Raw genomic sequence first — 13,112 nt, 5'->3', positions numbered from 1 at the left:
AACAAGATGTAAAACAATGTAAGTTTGTTATATTGATGTATGATGTTTGGATTTGTTATGTTTCATTTATATGGAATTGTTATGATATTGCACAATGACGTTACCCGCCTCCGGACATTTCCGCCGTTCTGATCCGGGGGTGTGACAGATTGGTATCAAAGCATTGTTTATAGTGAACAAGTATATCTAGCCATACAAAATATATAACTATAAATACAATGGGACTAAAACACTCTAACTATAAGTATACATACTTGATAGGGTCGTATCATAATAGGAACAAAACAAAAAGAACTTAAAGGTTGAACACTACAGTCAAACCTGGATAGTTATGTAATCATATCTGGGATAAATATAGCCTAATCAACTATATTTATTTGAGATATGACCAACATGTGTTTGGGAGTGGTAGTGGTGTTGCGACAAGTCTAAAACTTCCCAACTCGATATCCAAAAGTTTTAAGAGCCAATCCTAAACAAGTAAAATATTATAGGAGTATTTTGGAACCTATTTACACACACTCTCCTTACACGTTTCTCACCCCTCGTGTAGACACTATGGTTGGATTTCATCATCCTGGAGATCCTTATTTCCCAACCAGGGGAATGGCGGATGGTTAGAGCCCGAGGAAGAACCTGAGGAGGAGCCAGAGAAAGAACTCGAAGAGGAACTATAAGAGAAGCCCAAGGAGGAGGAGCCTATGGGAGGACTGGCAGAACCGGTAGCCGACTCGAACGAGGAGGCGGATGGCAGCGACGCTGATGACTCGGACGTTGAGTCCGAAGTTATCAATCCTCCCTATATGGCAAGGGTTCCCGCATACAGGATGGACCTCAATGGTCCTACGCCTCCATGGGTGCACGAGATCTGGAGGTGGAGTCGTCAACAAGGAGTACGACCTCCATTTGGTATGAACCGGGACTACTACGACTTGAGTCACGGTGGACCTGCAGTTCGAGCCCTGCCTGTGATGGTAAGGAAGACACGCGACATTGGTGAGCAGACACAGGCAACCGCTGGCAAATTGGTGGCCATGAGGGCTTCGGTTGAGCGCGCGGAGAAGATGACACAGGAGGTAGTCAGGGACTACCAAGCACGCCAGGCAGCATTAGAAGCGCGGCTTCAGGACGCCGAGCACCACCTGGCTAGACTTCAGGGCGCATCTACCTCTTTGTTAGCACCACCAGACTCTACTCGTCACGGCTAATACCGTTTACTCACCACCGTATCGATTTTACTTTATGCACTGCTCTATGTATTATCGACTACATGATTAAGTGATTGCACTACTCATGGAGTCGTTAGTATGTTAGATTTTATTTCACTTCATGTATTGTATGACTTATAAAGGCAAATTTTCATGTACTCAAGAAACTATTATCAATGGAAAACGGATATATATATTTTTCTCATGATATGTAACCCTTTATGTGCTCTATTACTATTATTACATGTTGATTTTATGCACACACTTGCTTGTATGCAACCGAATCACCGATACTATTCTATAATCAAGAAATCGTGAAACAAAATACATTTGATACTCATTGTCCTTCTGATCCATGACAGAAAGATGCCAAGGAGACCGATCCGTAAGAATAACAACACAACACCACCACCGCCGCCCTTGCCGGGGATGAACTCTGCGGCCTTTCAAGGGGCAGTTTCAGCTGCAGTAACAGCAGCTCTAGCTCACATTCAAAACGGAAATAATGGTGGTGGAAATGGCCAAGGGACGGGAAGTTCCCACCAAGGGATGAATCAAGGACCTGTAAAGGCCTGTACCTATAAGGACTTTTCCAACGCAAGACCCCACACTTTCAACGGGACTGGAGGAGTCACAGCTTTGAAACGATGGATCGAGAAGGTTGAGTCAGTGTTTGAGATATGCGAATGTCCGAAGGGGAGTATAGTCAAATTTGCGGCTTGCACCTTCATCGACCAGGCATTGTCTTGGTGGAACGATCACCTTGATGCCATGACACTCCCCGTTGCAAATGCCATGTACTAGGAGGAACTCAAGGAAATGTTAATCGCCGAGTACTGTCCCCGAGGGGAGGTACAAAAACTCAAGCAAGAACTGTGGAACCTTACGGTGTAGAACTCGGACATTGATGCATACATCTTGAGGTTTAATGAACTAGCCCTTTTGTTTCCTGGTATGATCACGTCCGAGGGAAAGAAGGTTGAACGATTCATCTGGGGGTTGACGCCTCCCATTCAAGGTAATGTGATTGCCTCGAAACCCGAGACCTATGATAATGCAAAGTGCCTAGCCAAAAAGCTTTGTGATCACAGCGACAAGAAAAGTACCAAAGCGATCGAGGGAGAAAGCAAACAAGAAGGAGGGAACAAGAAGAACTGGTAGAACAAGTGTAAAGGATGACAAAATTCAGGGCCATCCAAAAAACCACAGACAGTTGCAGTCCATTCTGCTACCGCTCCAGCCCCAGCCTCAACCACAACAGCGCTAACAAAGTCATACGCGGGTTCCAATCCCAAATGTGACAAGTGTAACTATCACCACTACGGGGAATGCAAGGACTTCCAATGCACCAACTGCAATTGAAAAGGACACACTATCTGCTATTGCAAGATGCCTCCCACAACAAAACAAGCAGCCCAATGTCAACAACGCCGGAGCCAGCCGTGCATGTTACGGATGCGGGGAAACTTTCCATTTTAAACGTAACTGCCCCAAGAACTACAATCAGAATGAAGGAAGGGTCCTAACGATGGTGCAAGGAGAGGCGATGCAAGATCCAACAGTGGTGACTGGTACGTTTCCCCTCAACAACTCTTATGCGTGCGTTTTATTTGATAGTGGTGTTGAGCGAAGCTTCGTAAGTCATGGATTCAAACACCTACTCAGTCAAAATCCCCACAAATTGAACGAAACTTTTACAGTTGAAATGGCCAATGGTAAAGCAGAATCAACCAATGATATCTACATAGGGTGCACACTAACGTTAAATAATCACTCCTTCCTAATCAGTTTGATGTATGTTAATAATAGGAGCTTTGATGTGATTGTTGGCATGGATTGGTTAAGCCCCCACCATGCTGAAATTATGTGTCACGAGAAGGCCGTTCGCCATCATCTACCCAATGATGAAACCCTAATAGTTTATGGAGATAAACCCGGCGCAAACCTCTGACTCATTTATTGCATCCAAGCACAAAAGTGCTTGCATAAAAAGAATCACTCCTTTCTTGCTCATGTTGTGGATAAAACAAAGGAGGATAAAAACATTAACGATATTCCTGAAGTACGTGACTTTCCCGACGTATTTCCCGAGGAGTTGCCAGGAGTCCTCCCAAGCATCAGGTCGAGTTTCGAATCGATCCTGTACCTGGAGCCACTTCAATCGTCAAATCACCCTACAGGTTAGCTCCTTCCGAGATGCAAGAGTTATCTAGTCAATTAAGTGAACTTCTCGACAAAGGATTCATCAGGCCGAGCTTTTCACCTTGGGGAGCTCCGGTCCTGTTTGTCAAAAGAAAGACGGATCTTTCAGAATGTGCATCGATTATCGAGAATTAAACAAGCTCACCGTCAAGAATCGATACCCACTCCCTCGAATCGATGATCTATTCGACCATCTCCAAGGAGCCAGTTACTTTTCCAAGATAGATCTGAGGTCCGGATACCACCAACTATGAGTCCGAGAGGAGGATATCCCAAAGACCACTTTCCGAACCCGTTATGGGCATTTCGAATTTGTAGTCATGCCTTTTGGTCTCAAAAATGCACCAGCAACCTTTATGGACCTGATGAACCGAGTCTGTCGGCCGTTTCACGACAACTTCGTGATTGTTTTCATCGATGATATACTCGTTTACTCTAAGAGTAAGGAAGAGCACAGTCGGCACTTACGACAAATTTTAGGAACACTGAGAGCAGAGAAGTTGTACGCAAAGTTCTCCAAATGCGAGTTCTGGATTCGTAGAGTGGAATTTTTGGGCCATGTAGTCTGTGAAGAGGGAATACATGTGGACCCTACCAAGATCAAAGCTATCGAGGTTTGGGCAACCTCAAAAACCCCAACAGAAATCCAACAATTTTTAGGCCTTGTTGGATATTACTGAAGGTTCATCCAAAATTTTTCCAAAATCACCAAGCCTCTCACCACTCTCACCCAAAAGGGTGTACCTTTCCATTGGAATGAAAAACAAGAATCTTCCTTCCAAACACTAAAACAAGCCCTTTGCAATGCTCCATTGATGTCCTTGCCAGAAGGATCGCAGGACGTCGTAGTATACTGTGATGCTTCAAATCAAGGGTTAGGTTGTGTGCTTATGCAACGCGGAAAGGTGATAGCCTACGCATCTAGGCAACTAAAGACCCATGAAGTAAACTACACCACCCACGATCTTGAGTTGGGGGTTGTAGTCTTCGCCTTAAAGATTTGGAGGCACTACCTATATGGTACAAGGTGCACCATTTTCACAAACCACAAGAGCCTTCAGCACATCCTGAATCAAAAGGAATTGAACATGAGACAATGAAGGTGGGTCGAACTGCTAAACGACTATGAGTGCGAAATCAAGTACCATCTAGGCAAAGAGAATGTGGTAGCTGTAACGCCCGTAGATCCAGGCTAGTTAATTTAGAGATAATAGGGGTCGAAAACGACTTTTCGACAAAAGATTATTTAGAATAAATAATCTTAACCAATTTGTATAATATGTCTCAAGGGTTCCGTACATATAAAGAGCACCGAAATCCGAGTTATAACGAAGAAGTTATGACTCGTCGAAGTTTCACGACGGAACCGACACGGCACCGGGAAGACGTAAATAGTGAATTTATGATAGAACGACTTTTTACCTTAGTTATCTAAATGAAAGTTGTAGAATATGTTAACTTGATAGCGTCCACAAAAAGAACGCCCAAATCTGACTTCGTATGAGGAAGTTATGATTTTTCGAAGTTTCGGCTTAGTAGTGTACGACCCGAAACTCGAATTCTAGTTCGAGCGGTTTTTGGCCTATGCGACCTAAATGAGAGTTGAATATCTCATTAATAGGAACTCAACGGTAAAAAGAAAGATGAAAATGGAGTTCGTATGAAGGAGTTATGAATTCTTCGCGGTCATTTGATAGTCTAATCTCCTCATAAATATAAGATTGGTCGAGAATTAGCCGACGGAGTCTAAATGAAAGTTGTAGATCTTGTTTTTACCTACGTGTGGATATAAAGAACGTCAAAAACGGAGTTCTTATGTGAAATTTATGAATTTTTTGAAAATCGGTTGATTTTCACCCTGTGTGTGATGCCACGTGTCAGCACCAGGTTGTGCCTGGCTATAGCCAGCCTGGCTCACGACGTGAGCACCTTAAAACTCATGACGTGAGTTACCCTCCAGCCTCCTATAAATAAGAGGTGAGGCCCTCTTCATTCCTCACACCTCCCCTCACTTCCCCCTCTCTCTAGAACTTCTCTCTAGCCCCAAAATCCCCCGAAAATCCTAGGGAACCTCCCTAGCACGAGGCGGAAGCCGCGGAGTGCCCGAAGGCTCTGAGAAAAAGAGCCTTTCGGCTCGAGAACGCAGCTCCAACGGTGCCCGGTTTTGTGAAAAACCCGCTATAAGTGAGCTACGCCTACGCTATTTTTAATATAACTTTTATTTAATTATAGTAACGTTATTAGAAACTTATAATAAATACTTGGGATATTATTATGGGTTATATAAGTATTGTTTAATGCTTATATAATAGTAATAATAGCTAAACTATTAATTAGTCTCGGTGAATAATATACTAAACTCTAATGGTAATGATACTGGTTTTGTCAAAGGAAAATTGTGTTAAGGGTAACGAAGTGCTGTCCGAGTGCCGAGTCATCACCGTATCAGGTGAGTGCATAGTCCTTTTCATCTTATACATAGATATGAAGTATTTAATATAAATTACGTGCTATGTGTGCATATTGTCTGTTACTTGTTGTCTATGTTGGGTGAAAGATTTTTCTACATGCTTTAAATGATTTAAATTGTATATATATATATATATATATATATATATATATATATATATATATATATATATATATATATATATATATTATCTACAAATATGTTGGGTAAAACATGGGTAGATGAAATATGATTCGAATGATGAGGTGAGAGGTGAAATAGACCATGAGGTAAGGGTGAAAGGTGGACGATGTGAGAAGCCTTGTACCCAAATGTTGGCCCCGTCATCTAGCAGAGTGTAGATGACAACTACAGACTATTCTAGACAGTCCAGTGGAACACTAGCAGGCTCGCAAACTGTAGGTGTTGTGAACGATGTGTTCACCAGTGTACTCTAAAAACCCATTGACATGTATTGTGAGTGAATTCTCGGAAACAATATTGTCGATAAACGAAATAGCCCTGGCAGCTATGGATTTAGTGCCCGTTGAGCAAATCCTGGCAGCTATGGATTTAGTACCCGTTGAGCAAACCCTGGCAGCTATGGATTTAGTGCCCGTTGAGCAAACCCTGGCAACTATGGATTTAGTGCCCGTTGAGTAAACCCTGGCAACGATGGATTTTGTGCCAATTCCTTAGGAATGAATGAACGAGGAGTAGCTGATTCTTAAGGTAGATCCTTAAGAGTAAAGAAGATAATGGGGATGGGTAATTGGGTTGATTGATTGTTTGATTGTTTAAACATAATAATTATATTATTGTGGGTTGAAAACCCTATGTACTCACCAGGTTTCCCAACCCGACCCACTCAGTTTATTTATATCATAGGTGTTGATATGAAGTCACATTACACTGAGAGATTAAAGAGGTGTAGACCACTAGTGTAAATGAATGTAAGTTCTATTTATGCTTATGTTTATGTATTGACAATGACATCCCAAATGTTTTAAAATGAATAAAAATACATTCCTTCGGAAATGCTTTGATAACGTATTTATCATGTTTTACTAGGAACCAATTTCGCAACATTTTTATCAAAAGAAGTACTCTGATTTTTATAAAGCATAAACAAAATCGGTATTTTCTGGCCGTGAAAATGGGGATGTCACAGTAGCCGATGCCTTAAGTCGAAAGGAATACTCGAGTCGCCGAGTAAAGACGTTAACAATGACCATCCATTCCCATATATCCTCACAAATCAAGGAGGCTCAGCAGGAAGCCTTGAAGCCAGAAAACGTCACCAATGAGGTATTGCGCGGAATGTAAAAGAATCTGATGGTCAAAGAAGACGGAGCCTATTATCTTATGGACCGAATCTAGACACCGAGGTTCGGTGGATTTCGGGACGTGATAATGAATGAGGCTCACAAAACAAGTTACTCTATCCATCCGGGTTCCGACAAGATGTACCTGGATATCTAACGATTATTGGTGGCCGAATATGAAAGCGGAGATTGCCACATATGTTGGCAAGTGTCTCACTTGTGCCAAAGTTAAAGTGGAGTATCAGAAGCCTTCGGGTCTACTTCAGCAACCCTAAATACCCGAGTGGAAATAAGAGAGGATAACAATGGATTTTATAACCAAATTACCCAAGACGGCAAACGGTATGGATACTATCTGGGTGATCGTTGACCGATTAACAAAATCCGCCCATTTCCTGCCAATAAAGGAGACGTACAAAATGCAAAGGCTAATGCAAATATACCTGAAAGAGGTGGTGAGACTTCATGCAGTCCCTATATCTGTTATCTCAGATCGGGATAGTATATTCACCTCTCGTTTTTGGCAGTCGCTCCAGAAAGCATTGGGAACCCGACTAGATATGGGCACTGCCTACCACCCTCAGACTGATGACTAAAGCGAGCAAATTATTCAGACTCTAGAAGACATGCTCCGAGCATGTGTAATAGATTTTGGTAAAGCCTGGGATACCCACCTGCCCCTAGTTGAATTTTCATATAACGACAACTATCACACGAGCATAGTAGTCGCTCCCTTTGAGGCCTTGTATGGACGGAAGTGCAGATCGCCCCTTCGTTGGGCTGAAGTGGGTAACATGCATCTGGTCAAAGGGAAATTGTCGAACAACACCCTCATAGGACCAGAAATCATCTGAGAAACTACAAAGAAGATAATCCAAATCAAAGCCCGACTCCAAGCATCGAGTGACCGACAAAAGAGTTACGCTGACAAACGACGAAAACCTTTGGAGTTCCAAGTCGGAGATCAAGTGCTATTAAAGGTCTCTCCCTGAAAAGGGATGTTCTGTTTTGGGAAACGAGGAAAGTTAAACCCACGATACATTGGACCATTCGAGATACTTGCCCGAATTGGTCTGGTGGCCTATAAGTTGCAGCTACCTTCGAAGCTCAGCAACATACACCCCGTGTTCCACATATCAAATTTGAAGAAGTGCTTATCAGATGAAACCCTTATTATTCCTCTAGAAGAGATTGAGATAAATAAGAATCTCCTATTTGTCGAAGAACCAGTCGAGATAATGGATAAGTAAGTGAAGTGCATGAAACAGAGTCGCATTCCGATTGTGAAGGTTCGATGGAACGCTAAGTGTGGACCGGAATTCACTTGAGAATGCGAAGACCAGATGAAGCAGAAGTACCCTCACTTATTCTCGCGTTCATGATCCTACCTTTCAGAAGAATTTTGGGACAAAATTCCCTCTAACAGGGGGATGATGTCACAACTAGCATTTTTAGCTAGGAAATTTTGTCCTCAAGTAAAACATCAACTATTGTAAGGATTGTATCAATGCATTTAAAGTTTACATTATGATTCCTAATGAACCGTGTGTTATAATGCAAAGCATATATGTCTCTCAATCTCTCCCAAATATCTCTATGTATCTCAAATCTCTCTCAAAACTCTCTATGTATCTCAAATCTCTCCCAAATCTCTTTATGTCCCTCAAATCTCTCTCAAATCTTCCTATGAAGTTTTCTTAGTCGAAACCAACTCAAAATGAAAGGAGAAAACTTGAAGGAACTAGCCCAGTTCGGAACCCTTTGGAGGCTTCGAACCCTCCCACCTGGACAATCTTGCTCCGGAACCCCCCCCCCCCTTATTTCGGAACCTCCTGTTTTGCTCTGGAAGATCTCGCATGCTCCGGACCGAAAGTCTTTGCTACTTCGGAAGCCTTCACTGCCTTGGAAGGAAACGACTCTGAATCTACAAGAGGGACTTCGGAACAAAGGCTTGACTCCGAAATGGAGGATTTGCTCTGGAACCTCTTGAATCCACTCCGGAAATTGAGAACTGACTCCGGAACTTGAGATGAACTCCGGAACTCACTATTTGGCTCCGAATTTTAGACCATCTCGGAAATTTTCTTCATTTTAAGGCATTTTGACGTTAGGAATTCCACCAAACTTGTATTTTTCATAACTTAGACCCCTTAAACCCTTATTTTATGCCAAATTTGAATATTTAAAACGTATTTACATAAAAGAATAACTGATATTTATAAAAGTATTATATTAAATCATAAAGGGATAAGGGGGTTTGACTTTATGATTTGATGTGATCCCCCATTTCCTATGCAAATCCCAGTAAAACACAAAACAACCATGGATAACAAAGCTTTATCCACCAGTACTCCAAGAAAGTGTCAATTCACTCCTTATCCTCCGTATTAGAAAACGTGAACTACTCTTCCTCATATCCCACTTCTCATATCCACAATCTGTGATGTAACAGCCCAGAATTCCAGGTATTGTTATAATTATGATTTTGGGTGTTTTAAGAGGGGACTCGGCGAGTTGGAGCTCAGACTCGCCGAGTAGGATCGCAGACTTGGTCACGGGTTCGCGACTGGACTCGGCGAGTCTGCGTTGTTTAGCGAAAACCCTAACCGTTCAGGTTTGGGACATATAAGAGGCACTTATTGGCCGTCATTGTTCATTTTAGCCTTCTGGGAAGAACCCTAAATCGATTGGGTGCATCTGGAGCAAAGTTCAAGGGCCATTGTTGATCTTGGAAGTGTTGTTGTGCAAGGAAGAGAAGGGCTTGGCTAAAGGAACAGCAAGGGAGTCACGTTCTGAGGATTTGGGGACACAGATAATACATTATTCAGGTAAGAATTCGAGTTATGCTCTGCTATGTTGATGTGTTTATGGAATTAGGGTTTGTGGAACCCTTTTGTGATTAGATTGAATGCTACCCTAGTCCCCCAAACGATTGTGACTTTGTATTGGGACCTTTGGAGGTCCAGAATGTCCCATGCCTGTACATTTCGGGAATTGATGAAGGTTTTGGATTGGAATCCTTATGCCTTAGGTCAATATGTATGTTATGAATCATGGGGTGTATCATGAGCACCAAAATGAGGACCTTACGTGATGGACCAGTCTAGGAAGGCCAGGCCTATGAATGGTCGGAGCAGTTCTGCCATTAGAAATCAGTTTGAGCGGTTGCATGGCATGGACTCGCCGAGTCCGATGAACAGACTCGGCGAGTAGCTTGAAGAATAACTGGGACTCGTCGAGTTGTTCTTCAGACTCGGCGAGTTGAGTCGGGGTGGCCCCGCGATTCTTCCAGGAGGAACTCGTCGAGTTAAGGGGGATACTCGACGAGTAGAAAGGGAATCTTAGAGAATCGGTGAGTTGAGGGCAAGTGGACTCAGAGTTGTTGAACTCTGCGAGTCTCGGGGTGACTCGGCGAGTTAGATCGCGGATTGAGTGAAGTTCTGAGTATGGGGACTCGGCGAGTCATAGGGTTGACTCGGCGAGTAGGGTCAGTCAGGGGTTGACTTTGACCTTGTCTTTGACCAAGGGTTGACCAGTGGTTCCAGGGGTATTTTGGTAATTGTTGATTATTGTTTGAGTTCAGTGCATTGGTGGCTGTCCAGAGGTGGAGATCGTATCAGTGATCGGAGCAGCTTGAGCTATCTGTTCAGTCGGCAGTTTCAAGGTGAGTTATCCTCACTATATCGCTAGGGTTTATGGCACCAATGCCAACCCTTTAATCGGATGGAAATCCGGGTAGTTGTCAGTTGTTATATGTTATGGGCCGGAAGGCAATACATGTTATGGGCCGGAAGGCATTACTATGTGGACCGGAAGGTCATGGCCTGGAAAGGCGTATGTGTGTAATTAGTATATTGACTGATTCCTATGATTATGTTATGCTAGTGACGGGTTAGTCCGGTATCTTGATTAGAGTAATGCTACGTTATGTGATCTGTTGATCAACTGCTAACTGTGAACTGTTATATGATTATGTGTTATGCGTATGATTGCTAGATCTGGGGTGTGACCCGGTATGCAGGGTCGTTCTATGATTTGTTATGTTATGTATGCGTAATATGTTATGGGCCGGAAGGCAATATGTTATGGGCCGGAAGGCGATATGTATGGACCAGAAGGTCGTGGCCTGGAAGGGCGTATATGTGGTTGGTATATTGGGGGTATCTCACTAAGCTTTCGGGCTTACAGTTGTGGTTTTATGTTTCAGGTTCTCAAGAGTTTGTGGCAAGGCAAAGACGTGATCGTACCGTTCCATGCGTTGGTGTTTTATGATATGAACCTGGGAAATTACTCTGTTTAATAATGTATTGAAAACCTTTTTGCAATAATGTTAATAAAATGGGTGATTTTGAAAAGATTTAATTGTTTTGAAATTTTGGATGTTACAAGTTGGTATCAGAGCCTTGGTTTGAGTGAATTGGGGAAACATTCGTGTGACTCCAGTCTCAAATCGAGGAGGATTTTAAAACGAGAAATTAAAATGGTTTTCAAATTTGGTAAAAGGAGGACGCGGAGGTACGATCAGCCAGAGCCAGTAAGTAACCCCAAGATACCATACATGATATTTGTTTATTTGAGCTTGATAGTACAGCATGCTAGAGTTAGGCTAGGGATCTTCAGGAATTCATGATAATGTTGCCTGATATGTGATGCCTGTAGCCTAGGGTCCCCTATGGGATGTTCTCAGAGTTCCTCTAGTGGTGAGGGTTGATAGTTGTTATGCATGTTCCCTAGGGTATTGTGGTAGTACTTCATACAAATATGGGTAGGTGTGGAATGTAGTATGGGCCCGTACTACTGAAAGCATAGGACCCATACGCGTATCAGGGAAACCATGGTCTCTGGGGTAGGGTTGCGAGAGTTGGATCCCAGGATTTTGGGAAGTGTCTGAGATTGGTAGGGTGTCTTCATTATGGGGATCTCGAGGCATGATGATAGTGGATCCGGATCAGGATCGGGAGCTGGAGAGCGAGTTCCGGGTGGATCGGTGCCGGTCGAAGGTTATCGATCGGACGAGCACGAGCGAGTGGGATGCGAGGATTCGTGAGATCCTGCGTGATGAGGTTGCTGCATTGTTCCGGGCTGAGTTGCCGGAGTTGTTTGGGTCGATCAAGACCGCCATGATTGAGTATTTCGATGAGCGATATGCGTCTCTCGCAGAGACGGTTGCCGCGGCGGTTACAGCGGCTGTAGCAGCGGAAAGGGGAGGAGCTAGTCGGGGTTTTCAGTATCGGGACTTCTATTATACGAAGCCTCCCACATTCGATAGGGTTCAGGACCCGATTGTTGCTATGAGATGGTTATCAGGCGTGGAGGGGTGTTTCTCCACGAATTTATGCTCTGCTGATCAGAGGGTGAGGTGTGCTCTGAACCTATTGAGGCTCGGAGCGAAGGATTGGTGGAGATTGACTGCGGGGTCATTTTCCGATGTGCAAAGGGCTTCGGTTTCATGGGATCAATTCAGAGAGATGTTCAGTACTCGCTATGTTCCGCGGGATGAAAAGGAGAGATTGGCTCGGGAGTTCCTTGAGCTGAAGCAGGATTTGGAGTCGGTGACTGAGATCACCAGGATGTTTATTGAGAGGGCGATGCTTTGCCCTGAGTTCGCTTCGGAGCAGGCTCAGATGTCCCGATATCTAAGTATGCTCAAGGGGGATATCAGACAGTTCGTGTCTGCGCAGAGGTGCGAGACCTTGTAGGTGTTGCAGGAGGCCGCCATGCGGCGTGAGTTAGAGGTGGAGTTGCAGTTGTGTGGGCTGAGGCAGGCTCCGATGCAGTCGCAGCCAGCGCCGAAACGGTCCAGTACCGTTGATGTTAGAGTGGGGGATCGGAGCGGCCACACTTGTGGGAAGTGTGGGAGGGGTCACACCGGAGTTGCTGGTCCGGTGGTGCATGCCGCAAGGGCGGAAAAGAGGGGCACTATACGCG

The sequence above is a fragment of the Lactuca sativa genome, chromosome 5 (assembly GCF_002870075.4).
Source record: "Lactuca sativa cultivar Salinas chromosome 5, Lsat_Salinas_v11, whole genome shotgun sequence".
Classification (NCBI taxonomy): domain Eukaryota; kingdom Viridiplantae; phylum Streptophyta; class Magnoliopsida; order Asterales; family Asteraceae; genus Lactuca; species Lactuca sativa.
This window is presented reverse-complemented; position numbering follows the sequence as displayed.